Source organism: Myiozetetes cayanensis, unplaced genomic scaffold (assembly GCF_022539395.1).
Source record: "Myiozetetes cayanensis isolate MyiCay16 unplaced genomic scaffold, myiCay2020 scf6-25, whole genome shotgun sequence".
NCBI lineage: Eukaryota > Metazoa > Chordata > Aves > Passeriformes > Tyrannidae > Myiozetetes > Myiozetetes cayanensis.
In genome coordinates this window covers 62,949,117-62,973,395 of record NW_026087853.1, presented here as the reverse complement: position 1 = coordinate 62,973,395, position 24,279 = coordinate 62,949,117, and the positions used below count along the sequence as shown (strand labels likewise).

At 44.8% G+C, this 24,279-nt stretch overlaps 1 protein-coding gene across 6 annotated transcripts in view; it reads right to left on the bottom strand.

Annotated features, from left to right (window-relative positions):
• The window catches only part of FANCM (FA complementation group M), a 316,043-nt gene that overhangs the window by 65,472 nt on the left and 226,292 nt on the right, over nt 1–24,279 (bottom strand). Inside the window, exon 24 of one of the 6 annotated variants that reach the window (XM_050335682.1) lies at nt 1,303–1,340. The exons of 4 other annotated variants lie outside the window; for them this stretch is intronic. The gene's annotated coding sequence lies outside the window, so the exon portion shown is untranslated. Of the gene's footprint in view, nt 1–1,302; nt 1,341–9,231; nt 9,270–24,279 lie in introns of those variants that run through there. One more of the 6 variants, XM_050335681.1, reaches the window with a different exon arrangement.

Here is a 24,279-nt window from a genome sequence, read left to right as displayed (position 1 = left end):
AGGATTATTTTGGGGAGGGATATAAACCCACCTTCCTCAGGAAATAAGTCAACAGGTCACAAAGAGGAATGAGAAAACGTAATTTTCTCATTATGTGTCCAATATTTATTTACTGAAGGATTTCTTCAGTAGATCAGCCATCAGGATTCCGGCTGTGCTGGGAAAAACCAGGAACATCCTGCCTTTTATTGAACACAAAGCCCCAAAAAGTGAGAATTCACCAGGACAGGAAATTCCCATCTGGCTGTGCCTTGGAGAAAGAGGGAGAGGTGGTTCCTCTTTAGGGTAATCTTATGTTTGACCCAAACACCACCTAAATTTCCCAAAAGATACCAATTGCCTCAATAAATGATTCAGGCTAAGTCTGGGCTTGATATTAATGTAACCATTAATAGGCTTTCATGACATTGTGCAGATAAGAAGCATTTTGGGGTTGTTTTTCTTTTCATTTAAGGTCCATAATGCTGAATCCATGTTTTTTCTTACAGGGCAGGATCTAGTTCTTATATGCATTAAAAATATATAGATATATACATACATATATATCTATATCTAGATATACAGGAAAATATAAACAGGAAAAATATATATAAAGGAAAAATACATATACAGGAATATATATATATATATAAAATATATATACAGGAAAAATATATACAGGAAATACATATACAGGAATATATAGGAAGGAAAAATATTTATATATGCAGGAAAAATGATATATATATATATACAGGAAACATTCTTGTGCAAAAGTTCTGTTTTCCCTCCTTTATCTTCAGGAGAAGAAAATTGTTTTTCCAGCTCTGCAAACGTCCCTTTGCTCGCAGGTGAGGGGGTGGCAGGGGCCAGCAATGTCCCTGTCACAAGCACAGGGCCGAAGGCCAGAGGGTAATTAGAAATATCAGCAGAGCAATTGGGCTGCTGAACCTGCTGCAGGTCCTGGGCATCTCGAGGAGCAAATATTGCCATGGTTATTTCTGCCAGGGAGAGCCACTGCCAGGGGATGACAGCTCAGATATTTGAGGACTCTGCTGATGGTTTGGAAAGAGCCCGCAGGTAAATCCTCACATCTGCTGCAGCTTTGCAAGCTGGAAAAACAAAACCCAGTCCCAGTTATTGGCACTGCCCAGTTCAGGGCTCAGGGAGAGCTGGAAACTGGAGTTTTTGGTCCTGGGGTTTGAATGCAGAAGATCAAAGAATTGGAGAGGAAGGACCTCAAAGCCCACCCAGTGCCACCCCTGCCATGGGCAGGGACACCTCCCACCAGCCCAGGGTGCTCCAACCTGGCCTTGGACACTTCCAGGGATCCAGGGGCAGCCACAGCTTCTCTGCCCAACCTGTGCCAGGGCCTGCCCACCCTCCCAGCCAGCAATTCCTTCCCAATATCCCATCTAACCCTGCTCCCTTTCAGTTTGAAGCTGAAGAGCTCTGAGTCTGGCATTGGCCTCCAGCTCCCTCTTATCCACCTGGATGATGCTCAGAGCTCTGCAATTCCCCCAGGAATGGTTCCCAGTGATCTCCCAGGGCAAGGCCACCCCTGCCCCATGTCCCCAAGTGCCACATCCACAGGGCTTGGAAATCCCTCCAGGGATGGTGGATCTGCTGCCCTTTCCCACCTCTCCATTAATCACATCTCAAATCCCACAGATTTTGGACTGGAACAGGTCTCAGGAGTTCACCCCTGGAATTTGCACCTGCTGCCCCATCAGGCCCTGGAAAGGAGCACAATTCACCCTCTTCCTGATGAAACTTTACTCCAATAATATCTGCCTGTCTCTGTGATGATAAATAAGTCATGAATTTGGCTGGTCAGCACAGCTTGTTACAATAAAAAACACCCACTGAAGAAATAGATTTTCCCAAGTTTCCCCACCATGCATCAAACTTTCACTTGGATGTGAAAACCTGCAAGAACAGCAGCAATAATGTCATTTAGTTTTCCATAATGGAAACCAAGAGCCTGACTTGGCAACCAGCTCAGCCCCTCCATTTTTCAGGATTTAGTCACCCAAGACACGGTCTTTCCATACTTTTGATTGATTTTCTTTAATGAAACAATTTTTTTTTTGTTAAAATGGGTATTTTTAATGTAAAACAAGTCATTTTCCATTTAAAATATTAGATGGAAATGTATTCTAATAATAATTAATACCCTGATGGTTTTTTTATAAGATAGATTTTACTCACCTGACCTGATCCAAGGGCTGGAGCCAGGTTGGGAGAGCTGGAGAAGAGAAGGCTCCAAGGAGACCTGAGAGCCCCTTGCAGGGCCTAAAGGGGCTCCAGGAAAACTGGAGAATTCCCATTTCTATGCAACAAATTGTGTTTATTTATCTGCTTTTTTTTTAGCCAAATTTTCAACCTTTCAATGATCAAAAAACCATTTCACCTCCACCTTTTTATTGACTGAGAGTGGAGTAGAAGGGCTGAGGGTTTGGGCCTCCTCATGTGTCATTTACAACTTGTATTTAATCATCTTTTTTGTTTTTCTTTTTCCCCAGGGATGCTTTAACTGTGTTCCCACTAGAACTACTTAACTGATTTTTATCTGTATAAAGGGCACTTGATCTTTGAGGTAGAGGCAGGAGAAACAGACCCCAAGACAGAGAAGAGCTGAACAACCTGCTCTCAGTTCCTCTTGGATAAGACCCTAATTCCCTAATTCTCCTGAACCTGTCCCACCCCAACACAGGGTAAGGGGCTGGTATTCAGTTTAGACATCTCATGCATATTCATTACATGACACCCATATACATTTTACATCACTATTTCGGGTATTCTACATATGTTTTCTTTCACAGCTAAGTCTAATTTCTTATCTTCACACTGGGTTATAAATTCATGCATTTCCTAACAAAAAGTGCCAAGTATCTTACTGACCTGGCCCATGTTTTATCCCTATTTTATGTCTGGGAGAGAAGGAGAGGCCCGGCCTGTTTTATGTCTTTAGGGGGGTGTAATGAAGCTTTACAACCTGTCTATTTTCTTCTTTCCTGAGGTTGTAATAACCCATTTGTCCCTCCGACACGAATCAAGAATTTGTTTTTGTTTATCACACAGGTGACAGAGAAGGTGGCTCCTGCTGGGTGGGCTGATGTGCCCGTTCCACACGAGCTGCCCATGAACGACGGGCACTTCTGCCCCCAGACACCTGGCCTTGGAGGGGATGTGAGAACACTTCCAAATTCCTAAATTCTACCTGCACCCAGCCCTGAACGCCCAAGAGGAGCAGAGGAAACCTGCCAGCAGTTTGGGCTGAGCCAGGGGTGTAATCTGCAGATGAAATGCAGATTCCTCCCAGCAGGAGAGCATCAGGCTCTTGTCTCAGCACCATTTACTGTTGCTTTGGAAACGCTTCCCGGGGAAGCACAGCCCACAGAGAGCAGCTCATCCCATCCTCCTGCTCTGCTTCCAGGTGGGTTTTTTTTAGTGGATGTGGGTGCTGGCCCTGAGAGGCAGCAATCAGTGGTAATTCCAGAGCCCTGCAAAGCCTCTGGCAGCTCCTGAATCCATAACTGGAGTCACAACCACCTTCCACCTCTCGGAGTTAAATCTCTTAGGGATCCCCCACAGCAAACCTGAGCTGCACCACCGATATTAATTCGAAATTACTATTAATAATATTATCAATAATGGTATAATTATAGATAATATCAACATATTTAAATATATTATATACCAAATATTGTATATTATATTAATGTCATCATGATGGCTAGGCTTTGCATTAATGTATGATATATTATATTAATAATAATTAAAATATTACTTTGAGCCAAAATATTGACTTATATTGTGGCTGCCCCATCCCTGGAAGTGTCCAAGGCCAGATTGGAGCAACCTGGGATAGTTTAAAATGTCCCTCCCCACAGCAAGGGCTTGGAAGTGGATGATCTTTATAATGTCCCTTCCAACCCAAACCATGCTATGATTTTATAACTATTTATACACAAATTCCCTGCATCAAAACCTGCAGCCCCAACAGCTGCAGAGCAAAGGAAAATAGCCCAGCTAGAACCTCAATCTGCAGCTGATGACCCATCGAAAGGAAATTCCCACCCTCCATTCAATAACCATTTGGGCATCTGGCTCTCCTTGTATGTGAAGAGCTAAAGGATCACCCAGTCACTGAGGTTGGAAAAGACCTCCAAGACCATCAAGCCCAGCCTTTGATTGAACCCTCCCACAAAATCGTTTTGCCCAGAGCCACACCCTCATTTTTTGAGCCCCTTCAGGGATGGTGATCCCCCCACTGCCCCCGACAGCCCCTCTAAATGCTTCGTTATTCCACCAGTGACAACATTTCCTAAAATCCTGAATTTTTATGAAGCTCTTTTAGGTGGGATGAGGCAAACTGAGATGGATTGTTGTTTATTGTGGCAGCAAAGTGACAGTGGGCTCTTCCATCTGAAACAGGATCGATACTCCGTGTTTAACCTTCCAATATCGTCATAAATAATTGAATCAGCTGTTCAGGGCAATCAAGCTCATTTCTTGAGCGCCATTAATCATAATTTCTCAACTGATCAGGCAGCAATGTCAAAAGAATGGGAACAACAAAAGACTGCAGGGAAAAACATAGTTTTAAGCACGTGGAAGATCTGCTGAAGTTAATTTCAATTTAATTTGATTGCTGTAATTGCCAGGATGGAAATAAAAAGTGCGGTTTTCCACATTTTCTTGCTGAATCTCTCAGGTGCCATTTAAAAAAAAAAAAGAAAAAGAAGACATTTTTCATTGTGCACTGGCAGAGATTTCAACATAAAGAAGCGAGTTATGCCATCGAGCGCCACCAAAGGTCATAAATCCTCAGGACTGCTGGTTGAGGCTGAAAGGAGGAGGTAACACTCCATCACACTAATTTATAAAGGGCCAAGAATTCTATCTGTGTCCTGTAAAGGACTCTATTGACACAAAATAGATGATAAATGGAATAAAGAAGTGGTGGAGCAAGTCCCAAGGAGGTAGGAGATGACAGAGGAGTTCAAATCTCCTGAGCTTAAATTTCTTGCTCCAGGGTTGATTTACACTTAGGCTGAATACCAACAATGAAATGTTTCATATTGATAATTATTTTTGCCACTCTACAGGTGCCTTAGCCAAGAAAACCAGCTCCTCAGAGGGGAGAGTGGAGCTACGTCTAGAAAATGTAAGTTAATATTCCTAATTTAGAGGCTTTGAGCCATGGTGATTGGTCCTCTGTATAAGCACTTGATTTTAGCTATTCCTGTGTCTTGCCCTGACCCATTTCCTTGATATTTATTGTGTTTATTTATTTTTCCATTTCATTGTGCATTTTTTACCACCTCTATCAGGGTAATCACCCAAACTGGAGGCTCTGGACTCAAATCCCTGTTTCTACTTCCCAGTGTTTTTGAAATGCTTAATATCATTAATATCCCCCTGCCTCCTTAATATCACAATTTCTAAAAGAAGGAACTGATTTCTAAAGGCAGATGATCCCCATCAATGGAATGCCAAGGCAGGTTTTTCCGATCACCTTCATAAATTATCAGATTTCCAGAGCTATGAAGTCATTAAAAGCACACCTCAAACGGACCTCAGGAGGTCACTTTGCCACCTCCCTCGCCCTGAAACGGGATCAAAAAAAGCTTCTGGGTAACTCCCAGGATGTTTTTGTCAAACATAAAGATGATAATTCTTTATGCCATCACTAACCATGGTTTCACTGCCACGTGTTGGTCTGTGCCAGGCTCTGCTCCATCATCTGCCTCCTAAGGGAGATCTTGAGGAGCACTGAATTCCCACACCCCAAAATAAGATAAATACGCCCCAAAATACGATGACTGAAGTCAGAGTGACTCAGCTGCTGGCCCAGCAATCACCTCCTGGGGGTCCCAGTGCACCTCGGGGGCCTTGCCAGCCATTTCTCACCTTCCAAGGGGATCACGAAGGGTTTGGGAGTTGCTCTGTTCAGTTCTCCACGTGCTCACATGGATTTCACCAGGCCGATGGGTTGAATCTTTGTATCTCAGATAAATATAAATATAAAATAGAGATAAAATGTATCTGTAAATATTTATATAAATATAAATAGAGATAAATAACGTGGCACTGCGTTGTCATTGCCCACATTAATATTAATTCTCAGAAGAGCTCAATTAGTATTCATGTATTTTCCCCTGAACACTAAGAAAGCATTTAAGCCTTTTTCTTTTTTGTTGTTTCTTCTTGCCCACAGAATGACATTTTTCTGTCTCTCATTATTTCAGGATTTTGGTGCTACTTTATCTTGTGCCTTTTCCAGCCTTTTTTCCCTTGTCCCCAGTCCCTCTCCAGCCAGAACTAATTGTGTTTTTCTGGACACTCACTTCCATGGGAGCTTTTACTTCATAAATTCATCCTTTTATTTAGATTTTACTTCATAAATTCATCATTTACTCAGTCAGTTCATCCAGATGGAAAGGACCTTTGCACAATGTTCTTCTCAGCATCTTCCTTTCCCCCTTTCTCTCTTTTCTTTCTGTGATGAACTCACACATTTGTATGATGTCCATTTGTCCATTATACAAATCCAACAGTAAACACTTCCATGGGATATCCCTGCTCCTTTCCCATATAATAATGAGATTTATCTTTAGAACTTCCTTTGGCTACTTGCAACCCCATCCAGAATAAGAAACCATCCAATAAATGCATTAACCAAAGGAATTCTCTTCTCCTGGGCAGGTTCTGGAAGTCAATTCTCCAAAGATTCAAGCTCGGGAAAAAGTTGGTCCCTCTTGTACCAACAGTAAATGATATTAAAATATAAGTTAACCAAGAGTGTTGCTTGTGAGTCACAGCAATATTAGCTGTGATTTCTTTTTTAGGAGTTAGTTATTTTTTGCATAGATTTTCTCTGCATTTGAACTCTCAGGAGGTGCTGGAGGGGTTATTATGTACAATATAATTTGGGTTGTGTGTTTTCACATTTAAAGGATGAATGTGCCTCCTACCCTGCAGGCATTCATCTGTTAAAATGCCACTGTAATGGAGCTGAAAGCTTTGGCAGGGGGGAAAAAATAGGAATTTTTTCCTTTTTTTTTTCTTTTTTTCTGAGCTAGGTTGGCCCATCCTGGAAAGGAGGGAGCATCCAGGACAGACGATGGGAATTGATGCCTCAGACAGGGCTTTGTTGTGTTTAAGTGAAATTTGTGCTGCTCTGCAGCAGGGAAAAACTGCTGTGGGGTTTTTTCTCCCAATGCATTTTATGGAGGTGGTAATTTAGGAAAGTGGATCTGATTTCTCCTGGAACACAAAGAGTGAAAACTTCTCCTCTGCTGGTGCCTTCCTCCAGCTGACAGCAGATTGAAATGTTCACTGTAGTGAAACCAGTGGGTTTCACCTTCTTGGGTGAGGAAACCAGAGTTTAGGTGGATTTTCATACCATTTAAATTTTTTTTTAATATATATGGTAATAGTTGGATCCCTGATTGATTTAATCCTGTGTATTCCATGTTAATTTGGTACAGCAGGAAGATAATATCAGTCTGTGGTGTTCCTGTTAATGAAAAGGGAACGCTCCTAACACAGAAATTATTCATTCAGGCTCAAGATAAAAAAATCCATGGGTAATACCTGCTCCTTCTCCTCAGACCAAGGGGGTATTTTTAATTATTAATACAAAATTCACTCAGAGATGTAACTGTAAAAGTGTGGCAAGTGTTAAAACCGTATTTCCTTGAAAATTATGGAAAATTGTAGCATTTCCTTTGTGCCATTCCTTCCTTCTCCCCCTTGCTGCTGCTGCTCCTTCCCTTCTCTCTCCTGCACCATCCGGGAGCCACGTTCCCCTTGGATTTGTCCCTGCTCTGTCCCTCCCCTCTCACTGCACTTTTTCACTCTCCTCCTCCCCACAGAGGCTCCTCTCAGGTCGTTGTTGGTCCCCAAAGAAAACTTTTGTCCTCCTGAAGCTGAGGAAGAGCCCATCCCACCTGCCTGGTCCGGGAACACCAGATGGGAACCACCAGGGATCAGCTCTCATGAGGAGTTGGATACAAGCACAGGAAAAGGGGGTGAGATGGGACACCAGGTGAGACACTGTGGGCCCTTCCAGCCTCACCCAGAATTCTGTGATTAAAACCAAATTTATCATGTGAAAGATCTCAAATCCTAAAGGGAGAGATGAGAAAGTGCCTCTCTGCCCAAGAAAACAAATGATAAAAACTTCAATATAATACAATCTGTGATGCCACAAACCCATAAAAACCAATTAATATGTGGTGACATCCCGTGCAAACTGATGGTTCTCAATAATTAATAACCCATCCCTACTGTATCCCAACCCAGACCTGTACATTCTGCTCTAAAATGTTGGTAATTGTCTATTTTGTCTCTCTGATGGCAAGATTGATTGCCAATAAAAGGGCAGATATTTGTTCAGAGCGTGTAAGTTGTGCCTGCTTTCATGTTTCCAATATCCTGCATAATTCAAGGATTTGAGGAAATGCAATTTTAAAAGGCACTATTTAGGAAAACACACGATTACTTACAACTGGGGTTTAATATATTGCTCTATTTTCTTTCTGCCCTTAGGAAAACTTCCCTCTTTGTGCTGTAATTTGGTGCTGAGGGATGGAATGAGCAAAGATCCGAGTTATTTGGCTGTTCAGATCTGCTAAATGAAAAATAATCACTTCCAACGGAGCAGGAACATTATAAGCTCCTTGTAACATATGCTTTAACAGACTATTATCATTCCAACAACCTTTCCATTAATTCCTTTCACTGCCTGCCTGGACAGAAAGGGAGCTCTGATTTCCTCTGAATTCATCAAGGTGCTCCTGGAGTCATCATTTCTCATTTCTGCTTTGAGTGCTCCACTCAGGCAGCACATTTGTCAGGGCTGACACCAGGCTATGAAACCTTCCAGCTCTGCAGGAGGCGTTGGAAAGCATGGAAAAAAGTGCCAGTGGGAGACACTCAGGGAGCTGCAAGTCCCTGGAAGAGCATTTACACCTGCAGTGTCACCGGGACAGGGACACCGCGGCCCCCAGAGCTCAGGGACTTGGAGAGTCTTGGACAAATCGGGCTCCAGAGGACATGGATGATCAAAGCTTCGGTTCCAGGGCCCAGAGTGATCTTTGGAATGATTAGCCCTGCCAGTGTCAGGGAATTGGAGAACCACGGAGAGGGCTGGGCTGGAAGGAACATTAAAGATCGTCCAGTTCTAACGCCGGACACCTTCCACCAGCCCAGGGTGCTCCAGCCTGGCCTTGGACACTTCCAGGGATCCAGGGGCAGCCACAGCTTCTCTGCCCAACCTGTGCCAGGGCCTGCCCACCCTCCCAGCCAGCAATTCCTTCCCAATATCCCATCTCTCCCTGCCCTCTGGCAGTGGGAACCCATTCCCCATGTCCTGTCCCTCCATGCCTTGTCCCAAGTCTTGGTACTTGGGTACTTCACAGATAAGCCAAAGTGGTGCTGGTATTTCTGGAGGGTTTTTTGTGCCACCAGACAAAATCCCACTGGAAACTATTTGTCCATGTTAGGAATGGCCCTGGGAAGCCACTCCCCCTTGTCCAAAGTCCCTCCCAAGTGGGAACAAGGATGAGGCAGTGGCTGGTGGGCAGTGGTAGAACCTCTTAAAAAATGAACTCTGAGGCCTTTGTGGGATGCAGATTCCATGGAAAACTCAGTTTTGTATCCCACAGATCTCCTTTTGCTGTTGGAGATGGAATGAGAGCTTTGTCTTTGTCAGCAAGAGCTGCTGAAATCAAAGAGCTCAGATGAAAGGATTCCACCATCCCAAAGGACAGGAGTGGGGAGGCTTGGGAGCCAGTTGTTGTTTTTTTTTTGGAAGCAAAACTGAGTTAACACTTAATTGTTCATTAGCTTGGGGTGTTCCAGCCTTGTCTCAATACTTTAAACAAGATGCACCTGAAGGAGCTACAGGAAAGATGGAGAGAGACTTTGGGCAAGGGATGGAGGAACAGGACACAGGGAATGGCTTCCCACTGCCAGAGGGCAGGAAGAAATGGATATTGGGAAAGAATTGTTGGTTGGGTGGGCAGGCCCTGGCACAGGTTGGGCAGAGAAGCTGTGGCTGCCCCTGGATCCCTGGAAGTGTCCAAGGCCAGGTTGGAGCACCCTGGGCTGGTGGAAGGTGTCCCTGCCCATGGAACAAGATAATCCTTATGGTCCCTTCCAACCCAAACTATTCCATGATTCTATGGAGAGATGATCCAAAGGAAAATAGAGAACCAGAATTGTTAGTAATATAAAAATAGTGTGGTTTTTGTTTTATTTTGTTTTTTTTTTTCCTACAGGACCAGCAAAATAGGTCAAAAAAAAAGAAAGAATTAAGAGATGTTTAGGCAAGAGTTTGGTTTCATGGAAAAGAGCTTTGGTTGTGTTGTTGTGTGATCTTCTTACTGGGGAAGGATTGGACTTGAGGATCTTGAAGGTATTTCCACCCTTGATTGGAGCGTTTTTCCAACCTTAATGATTCCAGAATTCCATGATTCTAAAATAGAGTAAACCTATTAGAAAAGAGTGTGAGAAATGTGCACTGTGATGTATCTACAACAGGCTGTTTATTAGAACCATTAATTCTATGTCATTTTTACTAGTAAAGAACTTGCAGTGCCCCCACAAACTGGAAGTGGGATGGTTTGTTGACTGCAGTGGGCTGTCACAGCTTGGGAATCTGAATTGTTTGAGAGATATCTCTGTTCTCCTGGAAAAAAACAGCTGCTAATCCCAGGAAATTATTGTGACAACCCAATTCCAGGCACTGATCCTGATCAAACCATCACCAAAGGGTTTGACATTCCCATCTCTGCTGGGAAACAGGGTTTGCCCTCGGTGGTTGTTGGCAGATCATCTGCTCTCTGCATGTGCTGAGGGGCTGCAGAGGGCAATTCCAGGGCAGGAAAGGGGTGGGTATTCCTTAACAGACACAGGTGCTGCTCCTGGGATGGAATTCCCGGTCCCACTGAGTCTCAGATCTGGGAATATGAAGGAATGTTCCCTGCTGAGACACTTGAGCTCCTTGTTCCAAGTTCTTCTCCTCCTCAAAGGGTTGTGGGACTCCAAGCAGCCACCTCAGCTCCCTGTGAGCCCCAAACTGCTCCAGTTTGGATCTTCCCTGCCTGGGGAAGAGCAGCCCATCCCTGAAATTAGGGGAATGCCAGGATGACTCCCTTTTCAGCAGGATGACAAAGCAGCCCCCGAAACAGGTTTATCTCCAAGTGCTTGGGAGAACTGGAGGGGAGATTGGAGTGGATATGGAGGTTGGAAACGGGGAATTCATCTCTTTAACCATCTCCTCCTCTTCCCAGAGCAGCAGGGGGAGTGTCCAGGGCTTTCCATCTCCCAGCCAGCACATCCAGGGAGCAATAGTCAATAAATAGATCAGGCAGCTAAAGGTTAACACTTTCAAAGCTCTCACTGCAGGTAACAGTTCCATGCTCGGGGTATTTCTGCATCTTTACTTTCCCCCTTCTGATTCCCCGAGGAAACCCCTGGAATAAAAGCTGATTTTTTAGGCAACTTTCAGCAGGACTCAGCAAAACTGTTTTAATGCCAGGCTGCTGATTTTATATGTGCTGAAGAGACTAAATGTGGCTGGGGCTGCAGACAGGCCCGTGGATCAGCAGGAACTGCAGAGCTCATAAATAAAACAGGAGCGAGGAGGGGGTTTATTAAAAAATATATATCTCTTTTTTTTTTTACTTGCTTTAGATTTAATTTTCAAATCAAAAGGAAGGGCATAAAACCATCCAGTTCATTCAGCCAGATGATGACTTCAGCAGAGACACTGAAAAGGAGAACCAAGCAGCCAAACCAGAAAAAATGTGCTTTTCCCTCTCTTTATATATGAATTTCCTCATTCTTTTTTAGGCCTCCTAAATCCAGGTGTCTATGTCTGGAATCTGTAGCCTTTCCTGATCACTCCACCCAACTTTGACCAAATAAACAGGTGGTAAAAATAGAAAATAGATGGATAATTGTTGCTTGAAGCATCACAGATTTCTCCACACCAGAGTGTCCCATAAATAAAGGACCTCTCTCAGACTGAGAAAATGTGGGATATTTCTGCCCTCTGGCTTTGTGTGGTGTCCAAATCACTCCCTGAGCAGGAAAACACCCAAGAAGGGATTTTGCCTTCATGGCCCAGCACCAGAATTAGGTGCCAACCTTCTCATTAAACAAAACTCCACGAGTAAAGCAAATAAAATTCAAGGAATAAAGCAAATAAAATAAAATATAAAGGATAACCAGAAGAAAAATAAAAGAAGTAAACAAGCACAGGTTAAAGGCAGGACAGATGTTTTGTCCTGTCACTTCTCACCTGGGAGAAGAGACCAACCCACACCTGAGTCCAGTTGTCTTGCAGGTCATTTTAGGGAGTGGGAAGGTCCCTGAGATGTCAAGGAAGGAAAGAAGATCCAACATGACACATCATGTCATGCTGATCCCATTCCTGTCCATCACACTGCAGTGGGATCAGTGGGTGGGGGAGAGGCAGGAACATCTTATGTTTTAATTTCACCAGGCTTTGGACCCTGCCTTGCATGAGCAGGGAAAATGAAGGAATATGGTCCAGGGAAAACCACTGCATGATAAGGGAAAAATGTTGGCAGCACACAGAGGGTTTTCCAGAGGTTCATCCTAACATGGACAAAGAGTGTCCAGTGGGATTTTGTCTGGTGGCACAAAAAAAACCCCACAAATAACAGCACCACTTCAGCTTGTCTGTGAAGTACCTTCCAGCCAAAATCGTTCCAGGATTCCATCTCTCCCCCGGTATTTTCAGACTCTCACTGCAGCAGGACAGGATGGAACTGTGTGTGGTGACTCCCTCTCCTTGGAACACTTTGGCAAACCCAGAGCACTTGGTGCTTGTCCAGCCCAACCTTCAGCACCTTTGGAGACACTTCATGAAAAAAAGAAAGCCTGGAAAAGGCAAACATCTCGTTATTCTGGGTTAGATCCATCTGCCCTCCTACTCCTGATCCTGGTGATAAAATATCCCAGAGGTGATGGATCCCAGCTCTCCCCAGGAAGGGAATTAACTGCAAATGTTGCCCAAAGGAGCAGCTTTGGGGTTATTTCTGGGAGTCAAATCCTTCCAGGCACCGTGTCCTGCAGCTGGAAGTGCTGAATTATTTGTCTCATCAACATCCCCGAGGTGTGAAAGGGAAACAGCAGAGAATTATGAGTGGAAACTCAGCTCCTTGGGAACGACAGAGAGTAAATAAGAGGATTTTATAGCCTGCAGCAGATATTCCTGACAAATGGGGCTGAATAAAGCTGGAACTGCTTGTGTTGCATATTCTGACCCACTGTTAGATCCATTAAAAAAAAAAAAACACAAAAAGAAAAAATAAAAGTGTTTTTTAAAAGAGATCACCATTGGTTTGGGTTTGAAGAACTGGGGTGGAAAAGTTCTTTCCATTGACCCCATTCCTAGCAGGGAACTCACTCCAGATGTTGAGGAAAAGCACTGTAGTGTATATATATATATATTCCATAATATATTTATGGAATTGGCTCCTGAATAATTAAAGAGGTTAGGAAGCTTTTCTGTGGTGTTTTAAGTAAAAGTGTGCACTCAAATCAAGCAAAAAAAAAATAAAAACAGCTAAAAGGTAATAATTTTCTATTTATATTAAAAATGCAGGGGTTTTATTCCCTTTTTATTACAGCAGCACTTGCAAATCACTGCAGAGCAGGAAATCCACTTGTGTCAGGCTTTGCACAGGCATCCATTGAAATGTAATGTGATGCCCTATGAATTGAAAGGATTTTTATTGAAAACAACCTCAGCATTTCTTCCCTCTGCTCCTCAGCTGAGAGCTTTTTTCTATCAGTTAATGCCATCTCTCATAAAACCAGAAAACCTGCACCCTGACAGTTCTTTAAGGGCATCTGCACCTGTGTTTGGAGGAATCTTTTAATGCAAAACCTCAGAGCAAATTTCAGGAGTTTAAAAATTGGTGTTTTTTTTTTTTTTATGTCATTAACAAGGGACTGGTTTTATTTATAAAAGGATTTGGGTAACAGGAACTATTTCTAGGTTTTCTAACCTGTCAGGAGCTTTTGGAGCTCATCTCTTCTCACCCCTGAGTCTGTCACAGCTTTTTTTCGTGCTTGTTCCCATCAGTGTCTGTCTCTCCAGTGTTTGTCAACAAGATCCTAATCTGTAATTCAATTTACCCACTTTGATTTCCTCCCTTCATGGACAGGCTGGTGAGAGGCTGTGATGGATCTGAGACAGGACTGAAATGGAAATGAGCTCCACACCAAACCGTTCCTTTTAATTAGAATAATTGTTTTGCTGCATTTCTTACATTCAGCCTATGGGTAAGTGGATTAAAATTAAGGGTATGTAATTCAAATTGTATTTATTGGGCTCTGAGTCACAATTTTGCTTTAATCCTAATTAGAGCTACAAAGTAAACAAGCAAAATGTGTTGTAACGACTTGACACGTTATGGGGCTGATCAATCTGGTGCTCAGAAAACACTGCCACGATTTAGGGGCATTTCAATCAGCCATGGATTTGTGGACTTTGTTGTCCCAGTAAAAAAAACCCCAAGCTGTTTTTTCCCTGGGAAATGGGACAGCCCTGCTGAGGGGCAGTGTGGATGGTGAGGGGTCAACAACAACGTGAGGGTAAATCTAATTTTGGAGATTTTTGTCCCTGATAATAAACTTAAATAAACCAAAATTAACTTCTTCTATGGCTGCTGCCAAAATTCAGGAGGCCCAGTATCTGCTGTTCCAGGGGATTCCATTGGGAGCCAAAGGCTGGGCTGGCACCTGGGAGCTCAGGGAGGTGGGAAAACATCCATTCCTTTGGAAGCTGCTGGGGGTCAGCGCTGGGTTTCACTGGAGGCAGGACAGTGGGAATGGTGAGGTGAAAACACCTCAGAGAGAGAGGTGAGGTTCTGATTTCCAGGGAGATTTGTGTGTAAATGGGACCAGGACACCACTTCAACCTGCATGTCCCTCCAGGGTCATCGTGAGCAGACACTGATCATGGCACATCCACCGATTATCATAAATAAACAAATAGAACAATTGATCCCTGCTTTATCCTAATGCTGCACTGGCCACTTTAGGCTTGGATTTATTTCCAGTTTTACTTAAAGGTTGTGTCAGAGTCAGGGAAAGGAGCCTGAGGGGTTCCCTGTAAAACCAAGCTGGAGGAGGGAACTCGGGGTGGAAGCGAAGGATCAGGAGGAGGGGGACACAGAGCCAAGAAATCGTGGGATCATGGAGGTTGGAAAACACCTGTAAGGGCATCAATCCAACCATCCACCCAGCACCATTAAATCATGTCCCAGAGTGCCACATCCACACGTTTTTAAACTCTTCCAGGGGCTGAGACCTCTCTGACAGCACAATCCCTAGAACTGGCAAAGAGATGGAAAAGGGCTGGAACAAGCACTAAAGGCCAGGTCTTCCAGAAAAGAGGTTTTGGTGTTTTTAATTTATGAAGTGTTTCATAAAAAAATGAAACGTTAAAAAAGCTTGGTTTCAATTCTATTTTTCACATTTATTTTCCATTCTTACAGGGATAAAAAGAAGCAAAAGCGAGAAAAGAGAGGAAAATTGAACAGGAAAAAAAATAAACAAAGAGGGAGAAAAAAAGCCAAATCATAGAAAATAAAGTTATTTCTGAAATGCTTCAAATGAGAATGAGAATGGAACTTGAGGTTTCTTTCTCAGCACATTCAAAGGAACTGATTTTGCAAACGTTAATTTTCTCTGGTAACTCCTTACAGGTGGTTTGTTTTTCCCCAGCTCTGATCACGCCCTCGAGGACACAAAAGCTGTGCCAGAAGAGTCAGAAATATTGAATTTCCCACCTGGTGTGGAGATGCAAGGAAGCTTTTGGACAATTGTAACAAAATAACCCTGTGTCATTATTGAGCACTTGTGCTCTTCAGGAACAGGAAAGCTCTTTTTGCTCAGGAACCTTCAGTGATGGGGAAAAAAAAAGATCAAAAATAAAAATTTGTTGCTGTCCCTCGAGCTGAACCCAAAGAACAGCAGAGACACCTATTTTAGGAATAAGTAAGAATAAAAGAAAACCAGGAAAACCTGCAGGATTTTACAATGATGAGCAGGAAAGGACATCTAGCAGGAGGTGTCCCTTCATGGAGTAGATGATCTTTAACATCCCTTCCAACCCAAACCATTCCATGATTCCACGGAAAGAACAGGTTAATTTAATATATTCCAGCAGTATCACTGCTAATACACCCACAAGCAAGCAGAGCTGAAATGGTGCTAAACCCACCACAGGTTTAACCCCTGAAATGGCATTTTAAACCAGGATTATCTCTACAAAATTGCCTCTTTTTCCCTTCCCTCCTTCTCAACTCGTTTTCACTCAAGGGGATGGAGGCCACAAACTTGTTGAGCTCCTCCCAAACTGAGCTTTGCTCCCCAAACTATTTCCAAGGAGCCAAACCTGAGCTGTCACAGGGGGATGACTGATGACCTTTTCACAGCCAGAGCATCCTCTGGTTGGTTTATCCCAGACTTTCCTCCTCGAAGAGAAAACTTGGGGAACAGCAAGTAGGAGGGAAAAAAAAAAACTTACAGATCCATGACAAGATTCTGCAGAAGTTATTTTAATTTGGAGCTGAATTTGCATGGGAAGGGTATATGAACACCTGATTTTATTACTCAGATTCTTCAGGGAGCTGGGTAGAATTGCTTCCAGGCAGAGCTGGAAATGAATGTTTGGATACACAGAAACTAATGTAAAAAATACACCCTGGCCACATTCTTGGCAGTTCTGAAGTGCCTTCAGTTGTGGTCTAAATTCTGGCACAGTTCCCCTCCAGGCTCCTGCCATGGAGTCCCTGCAATAGCAAAAGGAACACTGCAATAATATTTTGGGGTTTCTTTAGGTTTTCCTTTTGTGCCAGTTCCTTGTTAAACCCACCTTGGGAAGTGAGTGACCCTGCAAAGGCCAAGTGCTGCTGCCAGTGGCTCCAGCAAGTCCCACGGGCCAAGGACACCCAGAAAATTGCCAATCTGGCATTGCTGAGGTTGGAAAAGCCCCCTAAGAGCGAGTCCAACCATCCCCAGCACTGCCAAGGCCACCACTGCCCCCTGTCCCCAAGTGCCACATCCACAGGGCTTGGAAATCCCTGCAGGGATGGGGATCCACCCCTGGGCAGCCTCCTCTAGTGCTGGACAACATTTTCCATGATGAGTCAGAACAACTGGGAATCTTCAGCCTTCACGGAATTGCCATAAAATTTGTCCAAAATCCTCCTCCAAATTTAATTCACTGAATTATTCCATGTGTTGCTGCTGCAGTTTAACTCTCACCCCTGCACTGGAGCATCATTGACCTCTTTTAGGCAAGAATGCTGTAAAAGAACAATATTTCATCTGGTTGTTTTGTTTCTTCAGGAGAGTTTTCCATTCCTGGAAGCTCCCAGCCTTCCCAAGGGATTGCAGGGCTTGGGGTTCATCACCAGAGCCCACAGGCAGCACGTGGGGCTGAGCAGGGGGTGGGACCAGACAAGGGCACTGCAGCAATCAGGGGTTCATGGCACTCTGTGACCTGGCAGGCAGTCACATTCCAGCTCTGGGGAGTGGATAACTCTGGAATCAGGGCACAGCTTTAGCATTAAAGCACTTCCCAGTCGTGCTCCCCTTGAAAGGCACCACAAAAGAGACTGGAGCAGACGGAGCAGGATGCACCAGGAATGGGAAAAAATCTGCTCCTCCCCTGCACAGGGGATTGTTGGGGTGTCCTGGGCAGGGCCAGGGGTTGGACTGGATGATCCTTGTGGATCCTTCCCACTCAGAACATTCCATGAGTCCGTGATCTCCCTGCTTGCAGCAATAAGATGTTGAAGCCAATTCCAAATCAGCATTTTCAATTCACCCCTCAGGACCCCCCTCCTGTGAACATGGATAATCCTGCCTGAAAACAGGTCTATTTTGGGAAACCTGCCTTGACAATAAAGCTGGAATTTAATTATTTATTGCACATTTCCCCTGCTTTCAGGAGCCTGAGTTTCCCTGAACTCAGCATTTCCAAGGAGAGTCACCAGATGATTCCAGCTTGGGAACAAAGCTGCTTTTCTTTGTGTGGGGGGTTGTTTTGCTCTATTTGCCATGTCAGACTGCAGCAGTTTTTGTGCTGATCACTGAGAACTGGGCTCGGGGCAAGATGTACCTGGTAAAATGCAAAAGGGTTTATTATTCCTTAGTGCTCCTTCCAAATTCTTGGGCATGTTGCTCTAAAGGAAAAAAAGGATCATGAGGCTGCAGTGGAACATTTGCTGTAACTCCTGCCCATACAGTTCCCTCCTGGGGGATGGGAGAGGGGTTTAGCTCCAATATTTTGGTGTGTGAGGTACCAGCCTGGGCTCATTTGGTTGCCAGGGTGCCAAAACAAGGCAGTTACTGCTGATCCCCAGCCCAGAGGTCCAAGCCTGGAATCCAAGTGCTTGTCCATCAGCCCTCAGCCAGGGATTAAACCCCTGAATTGGAAAGGAGCTGCACTGGAGGGCTGGGGTTGAAACAGCAACACCTCCTGGCTGCTGCTTTTGGGGACACAAATCCAGGTCGGGATTAGTTCCAAAGGAGCTTTCCAAGGGAGGAGCATCAGTCAGGCACACACTGGGGTGCCAGCACGTCATTCCTGCTCCCTGGAATGTCTCAGCAGCTCCTGAGCACCCAAAAACCCAGCTGCAATCACCCAGATTCCTTCCCTTCTCTCTCTCACACCCATGGCCAGTTTATCCCCAGAATATTTACCAGGGTGTTCATGGAATTCCAGCCCTTCTCTGGAGCAGGATGGGATTGCAATGGAGCAGAGAGAGGTGAGTGCCAGGAGGAGTCCAAAAAACAAAGCAGTTAAAACGATATAAATGGATTAAAAGAGGGAAATGCCAGTTAAGGAATCTCAGCTCTGCCTGAACATGAACACCACTCGATGCAACGGAGGCATTTCAATTTTCCATCAACACAACCACCCTGCTGAGGGTTTTATTCAGATCTCCTTTAAAATCCCTCTGTTTTATTCCACCCTCCCTTCCTCACCTGAAAAGCCTGTTGAGGGCACGTCCATTTCCCTGGGATGAAAAGCAATCCCACGTTGTGTGACCGCTCTGACTTCCAGCATTCGGTGATTTCCCATTGTGTATTTTTCTATGGAAAACATTTACAGGGATATTTAGTACAATTATTTATTCTGGAGCCTGTAGTAGAAAGCTGATCTATTTATCTAAACGTGCAGGAGGGGAAGGAAAAAAAAAATCGTTTTCACAGCTGAGGTTTGGTTTCATAGAAGAAAATTGGTCATTTTATTTATTTCATTTTTTCTTCTCAGCAGTTACCGGGAATGTAAAACGACAAAACAATTTAGAGCACAATAGACCCGTTATTATGCTCCTGTAATGACTCGTGGCAGTGGGGAGTTTATGGAAATCTGTGTTTGGAGGTGGTTTTGTGATGGCAGAACACCCAAAATCATCCTGCATTTTGCCTGGAACGTCCTGCAAATATCCACGGACTGAATCCGGAGCTCTCCCACAAGAGCCAGAAAATGCTAATTAAAATTCAATAGTTTTTTCATTACCTTCAAAGATGCAAATAATCTACTCTAAACACTTGCAAATAAGTGTTATTGATCCTGCTGAGCCAAAGAGCTCCAGAGCTAAGGGGACCCTCTGGTGCCTTCCCACACTCAGCCATTCCCTGTCCCCACTCCCAGGATGGTGGCCCTGAGCTGTCCCAGGAGTGGCCACCACCCAAACCTTGCCAGCCTGAGGGTGGGATTGGGCAAAAGTAAAGGCTGGAAATTTTTCAGTTAAAAAATGTGATTTTTAATTTTTTTTTTTTCAAATGTTTGCCATCATTTTTACAGAGTTGAATTAGAAAGGGAGAATGTCCCTGTAAAAATAGTTGAACTGGCCCTGAGGAGCCCAGGGCTGTGTCTCCTGAGAAAAACGTGGAATTTTAAAGCTCTCTGGTTTTGCACAGAGAACACACAAAGCTATGGAAGAGAATCCACCACAAATCTGTTTGGAGCAGACTGAAAATAACATTTCAATAAACTGAAATAGTTAATTTATTTTCCTATTTACCTGCTTATTACAGAATCCCAGAATGGGTTGGGTTGGAAGGGACCTTAAAGCCCATCCAGTGCCACCCCTGCCATGGGCAGGGACACCTCCCACTATTTCAGGTTGCTCCAAGCCCCGTCCAGCCTGGCCTTGGACACTCCCAGGGATGGGACAGAACCTGGTGAGCTACAAAAACATTGGGGGAAGACCAAAATGAGTCTCATCCAGTTGCAGGAAAAGTCTGACGATGTGTGGAGAAAAATTTACAGAAGAAAACAGAGCTTTGAACTCTTTGACAATTTTGATATCGATATTAAAAAAGTCTAAATTATGGAAACATTTATTAAAAAGGCCCAAAAGGTGCTGCTGCCTAGAATTAGTTTGTTCTAACTGAGTGGAGAATTTTGGGTTCCTGGTGGACCTCTGAGGTGTTTAACAAAGAATCCCCTTCCCTGCACACTCATCCTGCCAGACTGGAGACATCAGTGACCCTAAGACGTGTTTCTCCTCTGCTTCAAAGCTCAGCTGTGCTCCAGGCTCCCAAAAAACAAAATATTTCTTTAACTAAAAACCATTCTGCCCCTCTAAACTGCTTCCCTACGTGTTTCCATCTTGGAAACAGCAGGTGCAGGAGAACAAGCCTGAGCCTATTTTTATATCAGAGCAATTCCCACAGGGATGAGGTCCTGCCAGGTAACATTCAGGAATCGTGTTGGTGCTGCTGTGCAGGACCTGCCAGCACAGCTCAGGCTTTGGGAGAACAGGAAGAGCTTTAATTTGACATGAAAACCTCGCTGGCACAAAGCACAGCCCGACACCAGCACTGTTCTTGTTGCACTCGGTAATTCCGGTTACAACAGACTAAACCTCCTTGTTCAACCTCAGATCAGCCAAGTCTAAAATTAAGTCAGACAAAATGATATATTTTTTTTAATAATTTATGTCTTTCTGCAACTATTTTTTTTTTTTTTTTTTTTTTTGCTGCTGGATAGCTCAGGAGAGAACCTGACATAATTAAATGAGAAAAACCAGTTCACTGGGCTCTGCTCTCCAAACCAACCCAGGCTATTCCAATGACAACTTCCACAGTTTAGCTACCAACAGGTTTTAAAGGGGTTTATGTGTTTGCTTTTAATAAATAGATATTTAAACCCATATTTAAAATGGAAACATACCTTCTTGATGTACTCTGCTCCCAGCCCAACCAGTACCACCTCCAGCACCGTGACCTGTGCAAGAAGCTGAGCAGGGTGGTTGGGGCAGCCTAAACCTCCAGGGAGCAGATGGCCAGGGCTCAGGAGCCTGGAATTTTGGGGGGAATAGCCAGTTCTGAGTGAAGCCCCCAGGGCAACCAGTGTACTGGCATCAGTGGAGATTCAACAAAGTATCCTACAAAAGTATCCTACGAAGTATCCTACAAAAACTCTGTATTTTCTTTCCCCCCAGATCTTTTCATCTAAAAATACATCTTCTTATTTTTCTTGGCTAAAAATACATCTCTATTTGCTGATTTCAGTAGGTGCTGCAGTCAATACCAGGGGTCATTCCTGGTAGGACAAGAGGAAATGGCCTCAAGTTGTACCAGGGGAGGTTGAGATTGGATAGCAGGAAAAATTTCCCCACCAAAAGGGCTGTCCAGCCCTGGCACAGCTGCCCAGGGCAGGAGGGAGTCCCCATCCCTGGAGGGATTTCCAAGCCCTGTGGATGTGGCACTTGGGGACAGGGGGCAGGGGTGGCCTGGGCAGTGCTGGGATGGTTGAACTCGATGGGCTCAGAGAGCTTTTCCAACCTAAACCATTCCCTGATTCTCTGTACTGAGCTCTACTTCACCCCTTTACCTCCAGTGGACTAAAAATAGAATGAAATTGTAACTACTCCTGCTGCAAGGAGGGAACCAACCCCTCTAACCATTTCCCCCAGGCTTTGCTTTGAATAACACAGAGGGCAGACTGATGGACTGGAGACACTTTCCCCACTTAGGAACAGCCGAACCGTTCTTGCAGTCGTTGTTTTGGGCAGGGAGGGCTAAATTTGCCCAGGAAGCTCCCTGTGAGCTGATGCAGCTCTGCAGCTCCCCCAGGGGAGATCTGTCACCTGGAGGCAGGGATTGCTGGGGCTGGATGTGGAACGCTGCAGGAGCTCAGGATAATATTGCAGTTTGCCGTGGCAAGTGTTTTACTGGCTGAGTGGCTGCTCTATCCATCCTCCACAGCAAGGAATAAACACAGAGCAGCACAAAGAGAGCACTCAGGTAAGGCAGGGAGCTGTAATTCTTGACTGGCCATCTAAGAAGTACATTTTTTCCTCCTGGAGATGCTGCACTCAAAGAATATGGGCGGAAAATGAGACTTCTGCCAAGACATAAATGCCCCTTTTCAGCTCAGAGCCGAACGAGGACTCAGGGCCTCGGGATCTCTCCCAAACCACTGAGGCACTCAGAGAAACTGGAGCTAAAAGTGGTAATAAAAAATAAATAAAACAATAAAATAATAATAAAAACCCCAACATAATAAAAAGCAGCAATTCAGGTGGGCCAGGCTTTGGGCTGGCAGCGAGGGAAGCAAAGCAAAGCGGTTCCAGGAAGGATGAACTGCTGAGAAAATCGACCTCAAGGCACAATAAGCATTTGTAATAAATGAGCCCAGTATTAAAAAAATAAATATAATGAGTGAAATACAGCAGCACAGAAATTAAGGCACTTTCCTCTCCCTCTGAACAACCTAAAAGAATAAATGGATGTGGCACTTCATGACATGGTTTAGTGGGCACAGAGGGGCTCTGGCTGCCTGTGCTGGTCCCCAGGTAACAACCCAGAGCTTTTCTGCCCGTGAACCTTCAGCACTTCGTTGATTGATTCAGTTCTTTACACCTCGGGTTCACCTCGGGGCAGAGCCCAAGGACCCTCCAGCCAGGAGCTGCCTCATGTTCTGCTCACTCCTCTCAGGTGCAGAACCACCACAGCATGGTTTTGGGGTGGCTGAGTCTAGAAATTGATTTTTTTTTTGGTCCATAAATCTGAACCCTGCCAGAAATCCAGATTTACTGCAGCACAGAGCTGGGGCAGAGTCCAGAGGGGCTCTGCTGCTCTCCCTGCTCCAGCTATTGACACATGGAGGAGCTTTGCTATTTGAGGGTGGCAGGGCAGGAAATACCTTGTGCTTGCTGCTCTCCCTCTCCCCTTCCCACTCAGTTATCCATGTCCAATATAAACGTGTCCCTGGATGACACCAGAAGTTTAGGAAACGTTGTACTGGTTGAGAGCAGTAAATCCCACAGGGCTGTGCCTCATCTTGGAGATAAAAAAGGGACACTCAGGGAACAGAACAGCTCCTGCCCTTCCCCAGGTTACTCACCCCACTTCCAACAGCTCCTTGGGAGGCAGAGAATTCCCTCTTGCCAGTAAACTGGTCCAGTTTCCAGAGTCACAACGAACTGGAGCTCAGGCAAAGAAAGCAGGAATGAACACCCCAAGGGGTCTGCAAACCTGATGTCCTCATCCTGGTGAGCTCTGTGCTCCTGGCACACAATTCCATGTGCTCCTTCTCTCCCTGCCCTCGTGTGGGATGGCACTGGGGCTCTGACCAGAGCTGCCAAGGGCAGCTGGTGGCCAACAATGCCAGCCTTTTCCTGACTGTGCTACTGAAAATCCTCCCTGTGGAGAGACAGTGCTGATGCAAACCACGTATGAAGGGCAGTAACCTTGGCTTTAAAATTTATAGAGAGTCTGCTCAGTGATTTTGAGGTGAAAATGGCATTTGAACACACTTCACACAGGCAGGGAAGTGCTGTGGGGGCGAGAGGAGCTGCAGGACATGCCCTGTTTGCTCATGGCACACAGGGTGGACTCTCAGACCACAGGACCTGTCAACAAACTTCATTTTCTCCCCCAGAAAGCTGTGAAATCCGATGAGCAGCAAAGCACATTTACACTGGGAAGAATGAGATCACAGGAAAATGGAAAACCCAGAAGTGATGTGTTGACATTGTCACAGAATCATAGAATACCCTGAGCTGGGAGGGATCACAGGGATCATCCAGTGCAACCCCTGGCCCTGCCCAGGACACCCCAACAATCCCCCTGTCCCTCAGAGCATTGTCCAAACCCTCCTGGAGCTCTGGCAGCCTTGGGGCTGTGCCCACTGCCCTGGGGAGCCTGTTCAGTGCCAACCACCCTCTGGGGGAAGAGCCTTGTCCTGAGATCCAACCTGAGCCTGCCCTG